This window comes from Sylvia atricapilla, chromosome Z, assembly GCF_009819655.1.
Source record: "Sylvia atricapilla isolate bSylAtr1 chromosome Z, bSylAtr1.pri, whole genome shotgun sequence".
Lineage (NCBI taxonomy): Eukaryota > Metazoa > Chordata > Aves > Passeriformes > Sylviidae > Sylvia > Sylvia atricapilla.
In genome coordinates, this window is record NC_089174.1 from 62810190 (window position 1) to 62833805 (window position 23616).

Consider the following 23616-nt stretch of genomic DNA (forward strand, 5'->3'; position numbering starts at 1 on the left):
CAAGGTAGTGCCATTATTAGAAAGACTGTGGTGTAACTACCACATCATTGCATACTGTCAATTTAGTTTTGCATGAGCCCCTCAGCTTGTGACGCTCTAAATTTAATACTGTGCTACAGATAAACCAGAATAAATATTGTAAGAACAAAGCTGTCACAGAAACACACTCAGAGTGTTTTGACCCCATTCAAAGGCCCTTCATTATAATTGTCTCTGACAGAAGGCTCCTGTACTGTAAGTACTTTAGTTGCCAATGACCTTAAACATGATTATCATTAGCCTTCTTGTAATTCTCTCTCTCCCTTGAACTCTCTCCCTTGTGCTCCTCAGATGGTTTTGCAAAGAGAGCTCAGTGTTGTACTTAGCATAATTCAAGCTGTTTTAATCAATGCTGTGTCCTTTGTAAATAAAGCTGTGTTCTGAGATGCATGCTGTAATAATTACATCCATAATTTGTTAGAGTTATTGAAATAATTTTGACTATACTAATTTGAATTACAGCCGGAAACAAGCAGTAAGGAAATAAGCAGATAATAATACATATATTAGCATCAAGCCTAAAGTTGGCAGTTGTTTAAGCCAAGAATCTGAATAATTTAACCATGTTTCATAGATGGAAAATCTACCTTCATTGAAAGTGGAACTCATCTATAATCTCTAAACCTTTGTAATCTCAAAAGATAATAAAAACACGTGCCTTTTCTCCTGCCTCCACTAAAAGTACCCGAAGTTGATGTCTTGCCAAAGGCTGACCAGACACAGCAAATGAGCAGAGATCCCATCAGCCATAGGATGCCTCTGTGGAAATTAATTTCCAGCAGTGTTAGGAGCTGCTAATTACCAGTAAAACTTCTCATGGTGTAATTCAGTAAGTAAAAGTCCTCTAAAACAAGCCTCTTTAGGAACATTTTAGAACTCTGTAATTGTAAGACACAGAGTCATTAAAAATTATGAAAAGCAAGGATTGCCCCAAACCTGTTTTCCAAAAGCCATCTCGTATAATTCCTTTCATAAACAAATCACCTCTCAAAATTGAATATATTTCTCTTCTTGATATCCTAATCATACAACTTTTTTTTGAATCTCACTCATTTTATTGCTAGGAGCATTTTAATTTTGAGCCTAGATATGTTAATTTAGTATTATTTATATTCAAGCTATCACTGTTCTTTTTTGCCTAAATCTTTCATCCTTTTGTCTAAACCTTCCTGCTTTGTTCGCAGGTATGTTTTTATGACCCAGGACCCACAGGCAGTAAAGGCTATAATTAAGGTATTTTTGGTTTTTACCTAAAAATTGTTTCCTTCAAGAATTAATTGTTATGAATGAATTTATTTATTGGAAGAAAAATAAAACAGGATAACATCCAGACTTTACGTTTTCATGCTGTTAGAAAAACACTGTACAGTATTTACCACTATTTCACTAAACTTCATCATATATTGTTAATTTGAAACATATATCAAATGTTATTATAAAGATAAATAAATAAAAAACACCATCAACACCTGTCTTGAATAGTCTTGGAGAAACACCATTAATAAATCTTCTCTAGTAATAGAATTCAGCTTTCAAAAAGATAATGGGTGCCTAGGTAGCCAGCATCTTATCCATTATGCAATTATAATATTCATCCCTTTCTTCTCAAATATCACTGGTATTTCCCATGCATACCATATCAAATGTTTCACTGAAGTCCGAACAAATATGATCTAACATATTCCCCAGATGAAATCAATTATCTTTTCAGTGAAAGGTACTCTGCTAGTTTAATTTGGTTTAAATCTTATGTTAAATATTATAGTAAGCCTTCTTCTATGCCTTTTTTTGATGTATCAGTGAGAGCAAGCTGCCAGACATATGGTCCACTGTAAAAAATTGAAAAGAAAAAGCCTTTTTTATTTTTTCTGAAATATCGTGTTGTGTATTCTGTGCAAGGCATACTACACCATCTCTACATTAGTGCAGGACTGCATTTTTCTTTCTTATTTGTATTTAGGTATATATGCAAAAAGATAAACCTTTTCTACTGCTACGCTCATTTGCACACTGATTTAGTACTTCAGATCCCATCACTAACAATTTTAATGGAGATTCAGTCCAAATATGGTTTTGGTATTTTCTTCCTAAATAATAAAGCCTGATTCACACAGGGGTAAACTAATTGAAAATCTGCAGTCCTTGTTAATACAGAGGTTATAATACAGATGGCTATAATTTTATGTATCTATATCTTGTAAACTTGGCATTTTAGTTTTTGCTGTGATCATTAAGTTTTGCTGTATCAGAATGTTACAAGGCCATCCAACATAAAAAAACAAAACAAAACAAAACAAGACAAAAAAAACCAAAAAAAAACCAAACAAACAAATTGGTGATAACATTTGAAGTTAGACATCCAAAACCTGGATATTCAAAGCTAGTTGCATTTTGGTTGGTATTTTTTTATTTTGCCTCTTTCAGTATTTTTTATTTTGTTTCTTTGTTGAGTTTTTGATTTTATTGTTTTCTCTTTTTTAAGAACTTGCTGATAAACTTCATGGTCTTTAGATTTAAACTGTGGTGGTAACACAATTTCCAGTCATTATTCTTAGCAGTACAACAACAGGAAGGTCAAAACCCATCAGAAGAACCCATGTTCTGAAAGGAGACAGTTCACTGAATTGTTGGATGGAGAGCAGTGTGATAATTTTGATTGCCTTCATTTTCCCCTTCTTCTCCTTTTCCTGTATTTTCTAAATTTGGAAGAAAGCTGGAATTAAGTATTATTTCCAGGCAAAAAAAAAAAAAAAAAAAAAAAAAAAAAAAAAAAAAAAAAAAAAAAACCCCAAACCGCCAAAACAAACAAAACCCACAAAACCCAATCAACCAAACAAACCTCAACTAAACAAAATAAACCCACAAACAATGAAACAAAATAAAGGAAACAACCCCCATACAACCTCAAATATCCGAAATATAATTTGTGGCAGAAAAATGAGGATCCCATTTCTTCTTTCATGTCGCCCTGACAGGTCAGCTCACAATAGAGCTGAAATCACTAAGGTGGTTGCAGATGTGCCTGTGCCACCAGGCGTGTCCTTCTCAGGACACTTCTCTGGGGACGATGTGGAACTGACCCCCCCATTGCCTGCTGCGACAAAAAAAGGGTACAAAAAGCTCTTCTGCCTACAGAGAATGCACAAATGCCTTGCATGCAAACAGCAGGCTCTTCTGCCTTCCCAGCTTTTGAGGCTCAGGGGTTTTACAGTCTCTTAGAGGATTTCCAAGTTTCCCTGTTTCACCCTCAGCTCATGCAGGTGATGCATTACAGCCTCACTGTGACCTCATCTGAATACATGAAAATGTAAAAGTTGGGCTTATCTTGCTCTTAGACTGCAATTGTCAGTCTGACTGTTCTGTGGAGTGGCCAGACATCACTGCCGACCTTCCCAGTGGTGTTTTCCATATGGAGATCAAGAGTCAGTGCCTTTGTGTAAACAGGGAGCTCTTTCTTTTCTAGCCCTCAAATATGGAATGACACATATTGGGGTTTCCCGAGAATGTCTAATTAAACAAAAAATCTCAGGCTAAACAGGAGCATTTGCCCCTCATGCTGCAGTCCAATAATTCTTTTAACAGTTTTGACCTTGAGGGCACTGCTTTAACCTGACAGTTCAGTAGGTGAGGCCCCCATGAGAGGGATTGGAAGTAGATGATCTCCAAGGTCCCTTCCAACCCAAACCATTCTGTGATTCCATGAAAAAGCTTCTTATAGTGTGTCTGTGACAATTACAGAAACCACTAGAAGCACACAGAAGAGAAAACAAGTGCCACGAAAAAACTGTTGCAAATATGCCAGGCACTGAAGAAGAGGAAAGAACCCAGTAACTCAAATGTGAAAAGAAAAGTAGGTGTAGGGAAGGACAGGAGATTATGGAGAGCAATTAGAGGGGCTCACTCATAACAATTTTTTGCAGTTTTTCACTACAGCTTTCTCAGAAATTAGCAGGAGTGCCTTCAAATAGTATACTTGAAACTATACAATGGAGAGTTGCAGAAAATCTATTGCTATGTTTCTTCTTATTATGAATATAATAATTACCATTGCCTAAAATGCAGAAAAAGAGAGGGTAGCCCCCACCAAAAATCTTAAATGACACCTATTGAGGAAAAAAAGACAGCTTGAGACTGTTGAGACTTGAGACTTGAGACTGTTCCAGACAATTGCAGCAGTCAGCTCAGCATACAGCTGCTGAAATCTGTTTTCTACATGAGCAGGAGTTTTAAGATGGCTTCAAGGAGGTTAATTAAGTGTCTCAGCAAATATTCATTATGTTGAGCTTTTCCTATGTGTGCAAGGCAGCATGAGAAAAAAGTTCAAACTCAAAGTTGTTTACTCAATACATCTAGGAGCACAAATGTATCATGGCAAGAAAAATTTTATTGAAAGCTGAAATTATTTCTGTATTATTTTTCTCCCTAGGATCAAAATTCTTTAGAAATATACTACCATAAAATCTGTGAACTCAAAGCATATTCCTTAGCTCTCTTTAACTAATACCCTCACTGAGGAGGACATTTTTTCCTCAGGTTTTCTGTGGCAACTCCACAGAGAGGAAATTGATGATTCTTATTCAACTTGCTGGTCACTAGAACTCTGAAGTCCTTTACTACAGAAAAAAGTAGTCCCCAGGCTCAAGACTTTGCATTTCCTTTTGCTGAACATCACAAGATTCTCATAGGGTCATTTTTCCAGGTTTTTGAGGCCTCTCCAAAGGGAGATGCAATTATCTTTTGTGTCAGCCACTTCTGACAGCACTGCACCATCATGTCCATGTATTTCATCTCTGGATGAATTCTTCAGCTGCCCAGAAGAACCAGACCTTCCATTTCTGAAGTGACAGATTTTAGCCTGGTTTCCTAAAGGAAAAGGTTTCCTGCAGTTATGATCTCATTCTGCCTGTCCAACTGTCAGTAAATTTAACTTCCTCTAATATCCTTTAATGTTCTTGTCAGATTCAATGAAATTTGAGAGAAAGACAGCATTCTGAAAGACATCAAGTGTCTATATATCTGAATAAAATATTGGATGATACTGCATGAGAATAAATAGAAACTGCTCAACCTTCATCCATTTAAATTTGAGTGTGAATAGCAGATCAAAATCTGTATATTTGCAGATTGCCTGCAAATCTTTCCCAGGCATAAGCCAAAAAATCTATACACAGGGAAGAGAGGGGAAGATTTAGGCATTGGGAGGAGAAATTAGGCAGAAGTATGTATAGTACTTGTTTATGAATAAGCTTAGGTGTACTGAGGAAAATGGAAAACTCGGAATCACTGGGAACAGTGGAAGGGCTCAGGGGTTTTGCCAGAAAAGGGGCAGAGATGAATGACACGCAACACTAGCTACTTTCTTTACATTCTTTACTCACAAATCAACTTCTAATTTTTGTTGAACCTGTTTGATAATAAGCATTTCTGGTTTTTTGCAAGTTTCTCCTTCTCTACCATGACAAATTATGGTGTAAGTATGTGATTTAGCATGAAGATGAAAGAAGGGCTGACAGGAAGAAGTAGAAATATTGAAGCAAAAGAGAAAAAATGAACAAGCTGAAAATATGTAAAAAAATCTTAACACTCACTGTAGATGCAAACAAGTGATATAAACATTAGTATGCTAAAGAATAATTTTGAATAAGTGGGAAAAGACCACTGGATGAGAAAGTTTACTCCTATACCTATGGCTTCCACCCACCTGCAATATTTCATGAGTCAACTATTTGTTCTTGTGCTGAGTATAGTTTTTGAGCTGAAGGATTTTATTTGCAAATAAATATTTTGTATTGGATTTTTATTGCTGTATTTGCAAAAAATTACAAGCAAGCATAACTATCCTTGGTAGAGATATTAAGTTAGTGCATTATTAAATGCAGGGGACAGTTTTATCCAGATGGACTTTAAGTTACAGATGGGGAAAACTACTGCTTTTTACCTACCAGGATGTGTTATTTGCTTCCACACTTAAAAGGAGAAGCTTTTTTGGTTTTGGTAACGTCAGAATTAGATTAATGCTGCTGTGTTCTTCACGAGAGTCTAGATCAAATAGCTGTAAATCAGTTGGAGAGAGCTAAGGAGCATTTGACTATGGTAACAATGTCTTTTAGATACCTTTTCTAAAAATTTTCCTTTCCCAAAACTTTACTCAGCTTCTGAAAAAACACATCATTATTTTTCTTCATAGGATTACCCATATGAGAAATAGTCACTGTCATAAAAAAAACAAACATTTTTCTCTGCCTTTCGTACTGTCTCTGGATCATTATGGAAGGGCAGTGTTACATGGACAAGTTTTTTGCAATGATGTGATCAACATCGTTGTCATGTTCTGGTCTCCTGCACTCAATTGTTCATTCTGTTTATTGTCTCATATCCTTCACAGAGACTCTACAATATGCATAACTCACCTTTTCTACTCTTCAGTGTTTTTCTCTTGCTGGAAAATTAGATGGTTTCTGTCATTGCCTCTCTCGGGCTTTGAACCAGTCTCTGTTGACTAGAAAAACACAGGTCCTGATCCTCTCCATAAAGATCCTCCTTTTTAAGAGCTCAGACACCTCCTCTTTCCATTTACCATCATCTCAAATCCAGTGCCTTTTATGGAGCTCTTACTGATTGCATTTTTCCTTTTTTTTTTTTTTTTTTTTTTTTTTTTTTTAACCACTTCTTTTAACCCATTATACAAGCAGTGGTGTGGGCTGCATCAAAGCAGCTTTTTCCTGAGAGCTGATCAAACCTCTAATGACACACAGAATGCAATGCTTTCCTAATGTTTCTTTCCTCTACATTTACATTTTTTAATCCTTTCAATTTTCTGATGCCCTTCTCTCATCTCCTTCTACCCAGTTCATTATTTACAGTATCTGCAGCATGTTTTATCCCTTTGCCGTTTATTTTTCTGCTTCTTCTTCCTGTAGAAATCTCCCTGGCATGGCTTCTTTGTCTTTCTGAGGCATCAATATGATTTTTTTTTAAGTCAGCTGCATATCCAGTTTTTACCATATGTTTCTTGACAATTTACAACATCTCTTCCTCTGGGCTGTGTGTGGTGCCAGTACAGTCAACTACCTTCTCTGATATGCTCCTTTTTTGCATATTTATATAATCTGTAGTTTCAAATCACCACTTTTCACTTGTCTTTATTCCATTGGCAATTTCAGTTAATAAATCAAAAAATGCATGGACAAACCAGCTATATATATTTTTACTCTGACATGAGTCTGGATTGCCAACTATCTGGCATAGCTTACAGAGAACAATTTTTTTCTATTTCCTTTTTTCTTTTCTTTTTTTAATTCAGATCTAATGCTTGATGGAGCCAGCTGCTGTTCCAATTCAATTTCATTTCTGTTGCAAAACCTTGTTTTTCAAAAGATGAAAATATATCCTGTAAATCTTCAGTAACTGCTTAGCTGGCTTGAAGGATTTGAAGGATCTTTCTTACATTTTGGAAATGTTCAGCCGCCACAAAGTGTGTTCTTGCAGGCCACACTATGGCAGCAAATGCTCTGATATGTTCAACATCAGCCCTGCAATGTCTTGTGTGTGAGCTGAACTTTGATCCACTGACTAAAATCTGCCACAGTTTCTCCATATCTTGTATGTATCTTAGGTAAAGTTTGAGCAGTTGGAGTAGTAAATGCAAACTTACTGAATGTGATCCCAAATAATAACCATTAGGGGGTCAGTGCATTCAGTAAGGAACTCCTAGTGTGGGGAGGCTGAGCGAGTAAATTGTGCATATCTGTTTATGCCACTTATACATAAAATTATAAAAAAGTTTTGGGTTGTTTGGGTTGCAAAGTATTGTAAAGGTCATCCACTTCCAGCCTATCCATGGACAGGGACACCTTCCACTATCCCATGTAGCTCCAAACCGTGTCCAACCTGGCCCTGGGATGGGGCCACAGCTTCCAGGGATGGGGAAGCCACAGCTGCTCTGGGCAGCTGGTGCCAGTACCTTAGCACCATCACAGGGAAGAATTCCTTTAGGCACTGGAAGGGGGCCTAGTTCTCCCATCATTGAATCTTTTGCTTTTTTCCAACACTAACTGTTATCAACAATTGTTACCAAATCTAAAGTTGCTTTGTACTTCTGGTTAAGAAAGAGTTTCCACCAGAAAAAAAAAAAAAAAAGATTTTTTTTTTAAATTTGTATTTTCTATTTACAGCTATGAAATCAAAGTCAAGTGCATAATAACCATTCTCTAACCTTAAGGACAGTTTAAGACAAGGTATAAAAGTTATGGATGATCTGCAGATAAAGAAGCTGTGGATTACTGTGGTTTTTTTCAGGACTTTTAAATAATTATGGATGGTTATGCAAATTTGAAAGAGGCTAGTAAGTTTTTTCACCCACTAAAACTTTGATCCATGGAATACTGAATAAGAGTCTGTGTATTGAAATAATTTATTAGTTTAAAAGACAATGTAAAAGTTTCATTTTTTAATTTCTATCTCATTCTTCATTAATTTTTTTTTTTTTTAGGAAAATTATTTGGACAGTGAACACTTTACAGAGGACAGCTTTATCGTTTGCACTTAGCTGTCAAAATCTCTTTAGAATGGAAGATAAAAAGCTTTCCTGTGAAATTCCCATTTGCTATGTGCCTATGTGCTCTATTCCATGTAAGCCAGGATGGCTCTATCAGTCTCTTCTCTTTCTGGATACAGGCAATATTTGTTACCTACTGATGTAGGTACAATGAGAAACGTTGCAATCACACCATTGCTGTCCTGCCTTCCACTACATGGGAATACATTGCTTATGATAAGCCCTTGGTTTCTGCTGCCAAAAGGAACGCAGTGTGCTTTATTATCGATTCCAGCCAAGTACACATTTCATCTTTCCAGTTCACTCAACAGCACCTTTTCCTTCAGTTTTGGTTCAGCAGCATCACGGCTCCCCAGCCTGCCTTGCCACTTTGCATTCAGCTGTGTTTTCTGGGTAATCACTGTCACACCATGTCCCAAAAGCCTGTTGTGAGGAAAAGCTCCCTCCTCCCCTTGATCCTGCTGTGGTCCTCCATGTCCCAGGTCACTGATTTCTCATCTAAAAGGAAAACTCTCTGCAAAGGCTCACGGTTTGGCCTGCTGTCTGTCTGAAAGTAATTTCCATTCAATTGCTGTGTTTAATTGGGGATGATGAACAATCGCTACTTTTCATACTCAAGGGTTATTAGTCTGAAGAAAACCAACAGGAACAGTAACAAATACAGCAGAACTCAAATATTTATTCAAAAGTAGGATCAGATTTCCTGGAAGTCTTTGCTAGCACATTATAAAGACAGTCTCAGTTTCTTACAATTTGCCTTCTAAACCTTACACAGGAGACACAAAGAGGAAAGAAAACCAGACAGGGTAGAGCATGAAAAACTAACAGATAACAAAAATATCTCTGTTGGTACCCCTACATCACCAGAGCTATTGTCAGTTGTTGGGTCACTTTGTGAAGAACTGACAAAGCCCACAACATCTCACAACACTGCAGTGGGGTTGGATCCAGATGATCTTTAAGGTCCCTTCCAGACTAAACCATTCTATGGTTCTACAAGCCCAGAATTTGGGCCATGGAAGAGAGGAGGTGGAATTGCTTTCCAGAAGGTTGAAAAGACCTTGTGTTTCAATTTGAGAGTGGTTCAACTCTGTTAAATATAAGTTTTTTAGGTAAGCCTCTCTGTGCAACTACTGCATCCAGTAGCTGTATCTACTTAATTATTAAATTAGTTTGACACAGATGCTTTGATTTTCTGTGTAGTCAGCTGTGCTGTCAATTCTCTTGATTTTTAGAGGACTAAAATGGACGGAGAAAACTTCATCTGTTTTACAGAATCAGGCTGATGAATTCTTCAGGAACCCCTAGTGAAAGAGCTGGACAAATGTTTTTTCCAAAATAGAACATACTGGATAAATTTTGGGTTTTTTGTTTAACTTCTTCTTGTCTAATTTAGAAAGGCCTTATGGAACTAAAAAATACTTAGAACGAAGAATAAAAGTAAGTTCTTGACTCCCAAAACATGACCAAGAGCAATTGCCTTCTGCCTCCTTCTCCAAGCAGCACAGGAGTACCATCTAGAGTTTTCATGATCTAATCCTCAACCAACAGAAATCAGAATGACTGTGCTAAAATTAATGGAAATGCTGCTTTGTGGCCACAAATAAAGATCTAGGCCTCCAGTCTTGAGCATTTATTGTAGGTTTATTGGCCTGTAAAGGGAGCCTGAGGCTTTTGGGTTTTGTTTTTTTGTGGGGTTTTTTTGGTGTTATTTTTGTTTTGTTTTGGGTTTTTGTTTGTTTGTTTGTTTGTTTGTTTGGGGTTTTTTTCCCCTTTTTGAAGGTATGGGCCCTTTGTATTTAAAAAGTTATTGATGCATTAAGTTTAATTGAATGTACAACTTAATTACTGTGAGCCTCTCAGACCAGAACACCAGAATGTTGTGCACTTGCAGTCTGATACATCTGCAACCACACAACTTTGCAGGGTTGCTGTTTCTCAGGGATGCGTGTTCCTCTCTGCTGAGACAGGAAATTCTCACACCTCCTTCCATCTTCTCCCAGTAAATCTTCTCTTAGGATCTCCAAGTTATGATTCTCTGGGTGGGATGCTTTTATTTTTTCCTACTAATATTCACAATTCTCATGCAGAAGATAGGCCAAATTTATAACAGATAAATAACAGCCAAGATATTTGCCAAGTAGGAAGTAAGAGTAGTTGCAACTGACCTTGTTTTTGGCACAGAGAAGTTGCAAAGTCCCTTCTAAAAGTCTTTTGATATATCATGAGGATATCTGCCTATGAAAGAGAAAAGTGCTATTGCACCTGAAAATTCCTTCCTGGACTTGCTGAATTGGAGTTAGGAAGTAGCAAGTCTTCTTCTCAGAAACTCAATGACAGAGGCTCCAACATATTCTGTCCTCAAGAACAGTGGAAAAATGCGGAAAAAAGAAGTGGGATGGAAATTTTGACACATGTGGACTACATCTGTAGCTTGCACAGTTACGCAGAGCATCCATAAAGTCCCACAATCCAGTTGCAACTGCATTTATTGAGGCATGTTTCCCACTGTGGCTTCAAGTCACACTCAGCTCTTTAACTGAGGTGACAGGTATCAAAAGAGCAACAGAGGCTCTGTGCTAATGCGGGGAAACATTGCTCTTGTACTAATCCAGAAGACATTTAACTGGTACTACTACAGCCCAGTTCAACATTTCAAGTATATTTTTTCCTGTTTTATGCTTTTTCCCCTTTTTCTTCCACACATCCTGCACTGCCACTAATCTTCCCAATCACAAGAAAATATGACATCCAAGCCAGGGAAACAGGGTGTCTATATTAATTTATTCTTCTTTCTGTGTGAGAATTAAGCTGAGCTGAAAGGTTTCCAACAGCCTCTCTCCCTTCCCTAACTTGTCTTTTCTGCCTTATTTTTTCCAGACACTGAATTTACAGAAAAAGCAAAGGCTGGAAGGTTTCCAGGGCTGAACCCATTACTGCCAACTGATGGTATTCACCTGAACAGAAGCTATAACATTGATATATTGTGTCAGCAATAAATATGTTAAGAACAAAAAAGTGTGAAGAAAAAGGTTTAACATTACTTGAAATTTTTTTGCCATCTGTCCACTGTGATAAGGTCATGTCCCTTAGAGCTGGTTGGCTCCACATTACAGTGGCTCTGATTAACATTAAATGAACAGTTTAAGACTGTGGTTGTCGTATACTTGTGATTGTGGGGATTTAAGATTGTTCAAACAAACTCGGTGTTCAACCAAAGCATGTTTATGTTGTGGGTCAATGGAGTTAAAAATATGCCTAAGCGTCATCCTAATAAGACAAATAATTTTCACATCCTAAGCATCATAACCGAGATGCAATTAAAAATACTTTCTTCCCAGAATCACATTTTTTAAATTCCATCCTTGCTGAAGAGAATCCCGTCACACTGAATTTTTTATTAGGCTTTTGCTTATCTCAAGCAATATCAAGGCATGTTCAAATACCATTCTTCACAATTAAAATAATGAAAACATTTGTGGAGTCTTCAGTAAGTCTTGACTTTAATTCTAAGCAAATGAAATAACTACTTTTACCATCATTTTAAATCTTCAAGTTTCTTGGTTTTTAAAGAAATTTCTAGACTCCTTGGCAAGTTTAAATATTTATTAATTAAAAAAAAGTTTAAGCTCCAATTGCTAAGTTGCCAAAAGAAAAACAGATTATTTTCTTCATATTTTCAAGAAGATGATGTCAAGTAACTTAAAGTGCAAAGAGTATTTTTATTTTCTAGCTCTTCTATGTAGATTTATTCAGTAACGTAAGAATTATGTGTGAATTTTATGTTTTTTCTTGCACTTGATTTTGACTGGCACAGTCCTTTGCATCCTACAAGTTATGATATATATACACTAAGGCCAATATCAGGCAGGTTTTATTCCTCTTTGTCAAGCTACATCCATTCTTAAGAAATTATTTCCTTCCTGGAAATACTAGCTTCCTGGAAATACTAACAAAGGCCAGTAAACTTAAAAAATTTTGTGCCTTTTCCCAAGATCAGAACAGAAATAATCTAGGGAGCTTCAAGAAAACACAACTTTATTCTTTTCTGTGCCCAAATGCATCGGAGATTTATCTGGATGTTAATGATACCTATTATGTGCTTTAGGAAAGTGACCAGAGAAAGCAAGCTGCTCATTCAGGGAGACATTATCACTACTGTCGTTCTGACACCTTCGATAAAAAGCAGCAGCAACATCACTACAAAATCTTTTTTAAAATCATCAAGTTCCTATAAGCAGTTAGCAGGAGAAAGCCATAGGCATTAATCTTGCAGGACTTTGCTGGCACTTCTGATTTCCTTTGAGAGGTTCTAATTGAGGTCATCAGGTGCCATGAAATTTATCATAAATATAGTTTAGAAGAATTCTCTGTTTAAGAATCACTAAGCTAGCAGAATTGACTAGGGCCCTTTCAGCCCTGACAGACCTTTGGTTTGTTCAGGGTCTGAGCAAAGTTAGACACAATAATGTTGCTCTGCAATTGTTGGCTAACTCTGCTTCATCTTATATCAGCTCATCAATTAAATATTACTCTTACAATCTTGAGGAAGGTCTGCATGGCTGGAAACTGTGATTCTGACATTTCTTTTTTCTGCCACTACCTCTGCAGCATTAGATTAGCTCCTGAACTTTTTCCATCCCAATTTCCCCAGCTGTTAAACACGAATAATCACATTTTGTCTGTCCATTTATATAATACATTTTTTCTGAGTGCACATCACTTACTGCATTAATTTTCAGTGTTTGAACAAGCAGGAAGCAATGACACATAGGAGAAGTGGTGGGGGCAGGACATGAACGAGCATAGAGTGTGAAATGTAGAGCAATATTCCTACTTGGAGAACTTCAAAGTGACTAAAATGTGAACAAGAGGCAACTGCACTCAGGATTGCAGGACAAAATTGCACTTAGATGATACAGCCCTGGATGATGCTAGCTGCCAGGTGCTGGGTGAAGTGTTCACCTAGAAAACTCAAAACCTCTTATGAGTTCTTCTTGTTTCAGGTCAGCTTCTGGAGCCTGAAAATTGGTTGAGTTGTGACCTAGATACCAGAATCACATAATCATAGAATATCATGAGCTGGAATGGACACAAGCATCACACCAGCTCCTGGCCCTGCACAGGACAGCCCTAAAATCAAACTATTTGCCTGAGCATGTTATTTAAGCACTTTAAGTTGCTGCTGTGACCACTTCCCTGGGGAGCCTGTTCCAGTGCTCAACTACCCTCTGGGAGTAGAACCCTTACCCAATATCCAAGCTAGATGTGGAGGATAACACAGGATAGAAAGCTGATTTGTTGAGGCTGTTTTATTTCTTTATTCTAAAATTGAAAAAGTCTTAACCAAAGTGGAAATGCTAATGAAATATTCCAAAAATCATAAACTACTCCAAAGCATCTTGGTAAACTATAACTTTCTAACAGTCTAACAGCAAATCCTCTATATACTGGGTTATAAAATCGATTATGCCTGTAACTGACTGTGGAGGGAATTCCTCTAATTCCCTGGGTTGGGAAGGGAGGGAGTGTTTTCTGCTGAAGTTAAGAAACCCTCAACTACAAAAATTATTTTATCCATCAAAAGCACCTAGCCTTTGTTCCAATATGGACTATTGATAAAGACTAGACTATAACCAGGACCTTGAAAATAAATTGAGAAACAAGTGCTTCAAGTCTGTTTTTAATAGGCTAGTGGGTCATCAGCCTGATTTTCCCAAATTACCATCTGCCAGGGGAAACATAAAATATAACCCAGTCTTTGGAATTTTGCATGTGTGGTGTTTCATGAACTCAAAGAATGATTTAGACAGGACATTAAATCTTTTCAAGCTTCAATCCTCTGCCATGGACAGGAACACCTTCCAGTATCTCAAGTTCCATCCCTGGCCTTGGACATTTCCAGGGATGGCACAGCCACAGCTTCTCTGGGCAACTTCTGCCAGGGTCTCAGATTCAACTCAGCCCATAGCTGATTTTAAAAGACCTTTAACGTCTCTAAATAGAGGGTGTGAAAACAGCAAAGCAAGACTGAATATGTATTTTCAGCATTACAGCTAAGCAGAAACATCACAAACCCCATCACTGTGTTTACACCACCATGGCAATTACAGAGGTCACAGAGTGAAGACATATGTTGAAGCATTGCAGCCATGGACTTCATTTCACTTCAAAAACGCAAAAATGTAATTTTCTTAAGAATCTCTTTCCAGGTTGGCATCAAGTTGCATGTATTTTGCAACTTCCTTCCCCTCTCTTTTCCTGAAAACAAAACCTCAAATCACATGTTTCAGAGCTGCTGTTTCAATAAGCAAATGCTTACCTCACAGCAGACCTTGATATTATGATACAAATAACTCTGTATCTTAACCTACAGCTGAGACTATTCACTGGTTTTCCAGTTCTGAATCCACCTCTTCTGTGTAAAAAGGTGAATCTCTTACTCAATCAGAAATTATTTTTATGAAGGTCTTCATGGCCCATGGGTAACTGCTGTGCAGGTGTGGATGCTGAGCTTGTTACACAGGCCTACAAGGCTTGAAGCTTTCCACAGAGCACAATTCTTAATCAGTCTTGTAACTAGTCCAGCCTTACAGAGTTTTTAACACCTTAATAAAGATTATTACCACAACAGTCCTGTGCTAAGCACAGTTGTTGAATTTCATGAGAAATACTTGTTTTGTTAAGCCTAATTTAACTTTTCACATGCTTTTCAAATTTCCAAAGTACAAGGATCCTAGTGTCAGACTGGGTCTGATTTTATTGCATCAAGTCTCATAGTCAAACCTCACAAACTCACCATGGAATTGAACAGAAAACCCTTGCAAAAGATGAAAACCCGTGTGAATTCCTGATAAATGATTTCTGGCCAGCTGGCACAGAAGACTCTCTGTTTAGTGGAAAAGAAAAAAAAAAAAGGTAAAAAAAAAAAGGAGCTGCTTAACTCTGTGAGTCTCCAGATGAAGCTGTGAAGCTGTGGGAAGCTACAGAGCTCTAGTGCTATGGTCATGCATTTCCTCATCCCTTTAGTCCCTCAAATGCTTTGTTCTGTGACCTCTCCTGTCCTTCCTGCAAAGGACACTCAGGAACTCTGGGGGAAGTGTCCATGCCTCCCTTGCTCACGCCCTAGACAAAGGCTGGGCTTACAGCATGGTGCTCCCACTTTCATCAAGCTGAAGGGAGGCTGTCACACTGCCTGCTTCCTGGCACAAGGATATCCTGACAAGACAAGCTCTGCTCGTGATAACATCAAGAAACCCCAAGGTCAGGGGCTTATTGTCAGCTTTAGGTGTGGTCTGAAAACAAGATGCACACACAGGGCTCTGGTCTTGAGGTCGGTATCTAGGTATCGCTCTCATTTCTCTCTGTGATGTAGTGATTTACAACTTGCCTGAGGCACCGTAGGGGGGAACAGAGACAAGACCTCGCCGTTCCACTTCACGCCTTTAGAGGAGTGTAAGAGTCATGTGGCACATCTCCTCTCTCTTCCAGGGGCAGGAAATCTGTGTAACAACCCAGATTCTTAAACAGTGATTCACCCAGGTGAGTACGGATGTACACAGAGGCTGGTTACAGAAATTCTTTCTCCTGACATTACATTTTTCTGAGGATATTGCACCAGCTCAGTTATTCACATGCAGATGCCCCTGAGTGCACAGGCATTACTCTTTCAATCATAAATTCACTTTGTGTTGTGGATTTCCTCTAGTGAACTTCTCCAGTCCATTGTAGCACATTTTTTGAGAATGGGTTTATTTCCAGCTGCATTTGTAAAAAAAAAAAAAAGAAAATAGTTTTGCTCAGTATGTGGCTCTTAGATTTTTTCACCCTAAAGTTCTGAAAAATTTATTTTGCTTTTTTCAATCTCCCTCCTACGAAATAAGTGAAAATACTCTTTTACGTGAAAAAAAGACAGACAGAAGAGACCTGACTTCTACCAGTACCTTATGAAGACATTTGAAATAAGAGTTTTGTGAGCTAAGATCACTATTTAAAGGTCCAATCTCAAATTAATAGTCAGAAAACAACAGATTACTTTTATTCTTGGAGGGTTTTTTTTAAATTTCAAAATACCTTTCTTATTACATGCAAGTGAAATTTATGTCACAACACTTTATCTTTTAATATTACTAAGCTGAATTCCCCACCCACCTTTCTTGATGATAGACATTAATTTACTCACAGAAAAGCCGGTTGAAAACATCTTCAAAACCTCTTATCCACAAAGTTATCAACACATTAAAAGAAAGATAAAAATATACCTACACTTGCAAACATATATATATGTATGTATGTATGTATGTGTATATGAAATGCCCTTAGAAAAGGATATCTCTGCCAGGTTTTATTTCCTTTCTTTCCATTGATATTAGACATACTGACCTGATTAGCACCTCTCTTCCATGCAGCCCTAAAAAATCCTTTCTTGGTTTATATAAACCACATCCCTCCCTGCCACACAATTCAGCAGATTACTGATTTGGGGCCTATGAATTCACAGAAGTCGGCATAGATCTGGTGTGGGTGTTTCTGCTGCAGGCCGGGCCTGAAAAGAGAAAAGAGCCCATCAGTATGGGAGCTGTAGATGAAGTTTATTTACCCAGATCTAAGCACTCAGAGAAGCCTTCCTCTGGAATAAATAACAAATTTATATTAAATTGCTATCTATCTGCAATATGCCAATAAATGGAACAGAAACATACTATTGCACAGCACAATAAAAATAAATACTATTCAATATGCAATATATAAGAAGAGATACTTACACATACCCCCAAGGCAAGCAGGATTTAGGAAAAAGGCTGTTTGATACTATTCATAGCATTGCTTGATGAGCTCTTTGGAATAGCCATAAATCCTCTGTTTTCCTGGCAGATGGAAATAAAGTCAAAGTGATGCATCAGTTAGCCTCAAAATAAGTCCACTGATATTCAGCAAAAATGTGAGATAACGACCCCAAATTCTGTATTCACCAGGGAAATTCAGTGCACTCTGTGCTTAATTTTCAATGCTTAGTTATGTAGTCTTCCTTGTGCTATGTGCAGCCATTGTTAGTCTGACATGATGAATTGCCTCCTCGGGTCTCAGCAAGGATAATTATTCTCTGAGCAGCTCAGACAGCCGCCCTCGTTGCACACAGAGAGAATGCAAAAGTCAGGAGAGTTTGGAAAACTAGGAAAAAAAATACAAAACTAAAAAGAAAAACAACAAACAACTTCTGACTGCTTCAGTTCAGCATATGATTGAAGTCCACTGGAGCAGATAAACCCAGCAGGGCTGGAACTAGGTGTTCTTTAAGATCCTTTCCAATCCAGTCCAAACCATTTACACATAAAGTGTCTGCTCCTCCCCATCCCTGCTTTATGATGGCAGTAACAGGATTATTTGACTACATCTCACCTCCACTTCTCCTGTAAGCATGAATTTGACATTTTAAATTCTTCATGGCAGAGGCTGAGAACATGATTACCTTACAGACTAGTTGGAGGACTCAGTCCTCTCTGCTCCCCAAAGCAGGGGATAGCATTTTGGTATAAGATTTGTGTCCTGACTGCACCAGGAACACTTGTACATAACACTATACACTTGTATTTTGTAAGTCTAGTAATTTTTTCATCAACATTCTAATAAGAATCTAAAACTTGTTGTTTCAATAAACTGCACTATTTTGGAATCTGTGTTCATGAAAGTTCCCATTGAACTTGGCCAAACTTAGACTGTTGGTAAACTGTATTAATTGGGAATTTGTGATTATGAATGTGACAAAAATAACAGTGTAAGCCACGCTATTGCTGCATCTAGGATTTATTGCACATGACCAGACTTAAGTACAGAATTAGGTGTGATCAGAAATAAAACCCAGCCAAATCCAACCCTCCTAATCTCTGAGAATGAGCTGGAAAGCAAAGGGGCTTATTTTTTCCCAAATTATTATTCTCTTAACACAACAACGTTTCATCAGGGTTTATGGTGCCTGCAATAAAAGGGGGGAATCTCACTCTCTGGGCACCTTCTTGTTAGGTGAAATGGGTTCCCTTCCTCAGCCAATCCATCTGAGAGACAGTGTAGGTGTCCACAGCATGGAGATGAACTTGAAGCCTGCATGAGAGAAGGAGTGAAAAACAGAAAAGCCATCAAGGGCAGAGAGAGATAACACCACTGTTATTGATTTTTTTGTGTGTGTGTGAAAACAGTTCAGATATTGTGATAGGATGTTAATGTAAAAAAAAACTACACAGATGAACAGGCAGATACATTAGAACTGATTGATTTTTCACTTTTATTTTCCTTAAATATATTGGTGGGCTTAAAGCCGTCAAAAAAACAAAAACAAAAACAAAAACAAAAACAAAACAAAAAAACACAAACAAACAAAAAAAAAACACCAAAAAAAAACCCCCAACAAAACACAAACACATAGAAGCTCTCCAGTTAGGCAGTTTCTGAATTTCTGAGCAGTGTGTCAAATGTCCCCCCTCACCTGACCCTTCATTAATAACTGTATTACAGTTCACCGCGGACCTCAGACTCTGGAATTGGCTCAATTTACAAAATGCCATTTTACCCCGATAAGAAGCTCAGACGAAGAACTTATATATATATACATGATATGGGCAATAAAAAGTTTAGGAGTAATAACAGATCTTATCTCCATCACCAGGGGTAAGGAGATATAGAAAGACTAAGTGGTTTTCTCAGCCTGTGGAAGCATTGAGACCAAAACACCTCAGCACCTTCTCCCTGTGACACGTGATGACTGTAAGGGATGGAGATATGCACTGACAGGGATGGGCACACTAGAGACCTGGAAGGTCTTGGCTTGTGAAAGAATCATGTTGCTTACTTTTGTTATTTTGCCATGCTGAGAGAGATTTGGATCTCTGGAACCTTAAGAGTTTGAAGCCAAGGTTACAAACCCTCTCCTTCCTGGAGGGCAAGCAGAAAAAAGAGATTCAGTCAATAAGAAGTTATCAGCTGAAATCTTTATTTGCAGTGTAAATGATCTGCAGACCCTTTTTTTAGAAATCTACATGAATCTTTGCTCTTCAAAGTGCTTTAGGCTAAAAGCAAACAGCCGTAGCCTGTCCCTTCACATGCCTGCACTGATCACCTCCTCACAGTCATTTTTAGAGGAGTCCTTTGTGTTTTCCTTTGTATTTTTCTTCATTTACTTCAACTTTTGACAAGTCTGTGTTCTCAGTAGTCACACAGCAGCTGCATCATAATTGTTTGGAATAAATATTATGCAAACTGCTACTGTGCTGTTTTCCTGCATGCCATATAAAACCAGAATATATACAAGACACCTAAAATAGCTAATTCTTTGTGAGGAGCTGTAAAAGATAATGATGCCAAAGAAATAGTGGGTGGTTGCCCTGATCTACACACCTATGCTACCAAAATATTGATAACAACAATTTTGGAGGAGCAAAGTCCCAGTAATTATCTGTTAAATTGCATAAATGGGCCAGGATTAAATGCTTGCATTGAATAGAATAAGCATCATAGAAAATATACAAACTATTCAAAGAGATGCTGATACTTTATCTATTTAAGTTATTCAGACTTTTCTTCTTGATGTTTTGTTTGGTTTTGGGTTTGCTTTTTTTTCCCACTGAAACATATTCTCTGTTTTGTTCAGTTCTCAGAGCCTTACAGTCTTTCTGTCGTCTACAGGAGATCAGGCTGTTCAGAGGTCTATTAATCTAACACTTGTTTTGATGTCCTTTACTTATTTTATTTGCAGCACTTCCCTTAGCCTCCTTTAGCATCCACAACAGAAAATACTTTTGTCATAGGCCACAGGAAAATGTGATGATAAGCATTTGATTACTGACTTCTCTCTAGCAATAATGCATTTAGTATGAAGTATTTATTAGAAGGAAATGAAAGATTCAGGCTTTTTGAGGCACGGTAGCCAGCTTTCAAGATTAACTGACAAGAAAATATATTGTACACTACTAATGGGAGATGTGTCCCATACTGCTGCTATTGAAGCTGCCACACAAAATAATGAAATATTCTACAAAACATGTCTACAAGGTAATTTATACAGAACCAACACTTGTCATACTGTTGGAAGTGAGTGACCTATGCTGTTCTGCTTTGCTCCACAGCCTCATTAGTTATGGTAGCTATGGGGAGCTCTACGGACAGGTGTCCTGGGACTCCGTGATGGAGAGGAGAAGGGTCATAAAGCCAGATCCGTACTGATTGCTGTCTAAGGCTGTTGCAGGGCACATTTTTAAAGTTCCAGTGGAAGTTCCTGTAGAGAATTGCCATAGTTAACACACAACCCCTGTTACAAAGGCTGCCCTCAGCCAGGATGTGAAGGAAATGACCTGTGCTACATCTCACAGGCTAAGCAGCTCCATGACTGCAGTGTCAGTGAAGGACAAATCCAGAGTTACACATGCTCCTGGGATTTAAGAATGTATTGCTCCTGTTCCCATTCTAGCTGGGAACTAAATAGGTACAGCAGAGCCCTTTTTTATAATCCTCATTTCTGTGTCAATACTAGCCTGAAAGTGGCTCACTCCAGCAGAACAAAGGACCCTGTCTCTGTCATAGAAGAATTTTTTTTCACTCCCTTTTTCATTCTCTTTGATGTTGAATTGGAAAAGGAAGATATAATAAGCTGAGGACAGAGATGGAGAACCTATCTTGTGACATGCACTATGCCACATGACAGGAGACAGTGTACAACACCAACTGCCACTAACAGTCAACATCTAAACACTAAGCAGGAAATTTCTTAATCTAATTCTAACTTTTCTGTTACTCACCATTTATTTATCTCTCCTAGTGCTCATCAGCTCCAAAACCATGCTGGTTGCCAGTCGCTTGAGACCAAGTACATGAAAATATGGAAAATTTACCCAGAAGATAGCTTTGTCGAGATGGAAATAAAAAAAAGTCCAAAACACCTTTAATCCATCATTAAAGAGTACAGGATTAAATTTAGAGATTATTGAAAGACTCATTAGAATGTATTGGGCTGAACAATTGCTATAAATGAAACCCTCTCTTTCTTCTCTTACCACGTTGGCAAACAACTTGAAAAAGAAAAATGCAATACTGATCAAAGTACATGTGTAACTAATTACCTGATTTTACATCCTTCCTCCCCTCTGTGCAGGCATTAATGATGAGCATGAAATACAGGAGTGAGAGCAGATCAAAAGAACGTTACCTGAATGTGCATGAATCTCTTATATCCCCCCTTTCCTCCCAAGACAACACTTCTCATCTCCCTTCTGATGCTATTTCAAATCTGTTATTCTTTTTCGTCTGCTTTTGGTTTGACAGCACTGCATTGCACATATTGGGGATGTGAACCAATGATTATTTCAGTGTGAGACATTCACTTGATTTTAGCTATCTAAGCTTGCAAAATTTGACCAGAAAGTCCAGATTTGATTCAACATGAGGACTAAGTTTTCTGTTGGGTTGCAAAGAGACCTCAAGAGCTCTATCTCAGTTTGAATCTGGCAGCCTCATGAGCCTAGGAGATATTGGAGATATTTCTGATCCTCTGTGTGTGGGGTTTTTTTCTTCCCTTCGTGCAAGCAGCAGAACTCTCATGAGAATATCCACCTTTATGACAATGTCTCTATCTCTTCCTGTAATGCTGTTAAAGAATGACTTTTCTTGTGGGATTTCAGCTTCTTTCAAACGGTAATCAACAACAACTGAATTCCTCTATCAAAATCCCTCATAAAACACACAATAGGAAAGAAAAAGGATGTGGTGCATATTCTTTAACTTCATGTTGTTAGCGAGGAAAACACATAATCAGGGGGAATTGATTACGTGGGTGCTTTATTGATGAGAGCTCTGGGAGCCGGGGTACAAACCCAAATCCAACTCCAACGAGGGTCCAAAAGGGGCCCCGTATTATACCATTTCATTACATAACTCTATGTTAATCATTAAACTTACATTGTTCTATTGCATACATCCAAGCATGGATTTTGTAAATATCTTCTTTTACAATTCTCACGATTCTAGTTTGAAATAATAATCATGTTCAGCTACCAACAATCATTACAATTCGATCATCTATCTTATGATGATTAGGTACAGTTTCACCCGACCTACTTCATTTCCAAGTACAAGTCATCCCAATGTTCTTCTTATCCCCCCATCCCGATTACCCAGGCAGAGTTATACTTGATTTGGTTGGAACAATGGAGGCAACATCCTGGTTGCAGTGAAGCTGAGACTCTATTCCCAGCTTCTGTGGTAAAAGAAATTATTAACCCTATCCTAACAATGAGGGAAATCATACAAAATTTCTAATGTTGTCTAACATCAGTGTGTGGTCTCCCAGTTTATTTCACTTTCTCTTGGTTTTTTTCCTCTCTCTCTGCCTCCTTGGTAGAACAGACAGCCTTTTAGGCAGCATATTATCCACAGGGTGCAATCCAAAGACCACTCAGCTAAGCATTTAAAGCACTTGCTCAGTCTGAAAGATCCTGCAAACTCCTCTTTTCTAGGCAGTCTAGAAACTATAAACCATGTTCCCTACTAATTTTTTCAGTCCATACAGCTTCCTTTCCAGAACCTTCCTAATGCTGTTACTGTTGTGTGGATTTCACAAACACAAATAAATATGTGCTTTGGTTCCTGCACAGAGCCTCTTCATTTCTGTTAATCCCAGAAAAATTGCTGTAATACATCTGTGTTTACCACAGAACCTCCTTGCAACAGAAGACCCTGGTTATGTTGCCTCTATTAACTAAGAATAACTGTTGATGAAATTACATCCTCAAGGCCTCTTTCATTAGTTTCTTTTGAACTTCTGGATGTTTTCCCAGAGATTTGATTGCTTTTAGACTGGCACTTCCTAACAAAGCTTTTGATGTAAACTTTCATGCCACAGTTACTATGACAATAGTGTAATGCTGCAGTAGGATTAATTGGAATTTTGATTATTTTCTCAGCTCAGAACACTGTGTTTTAATAACTGGTTCAACTCGGCTTCAGATCCATGCTGCAATGCAAAGCTAAAATCTTTA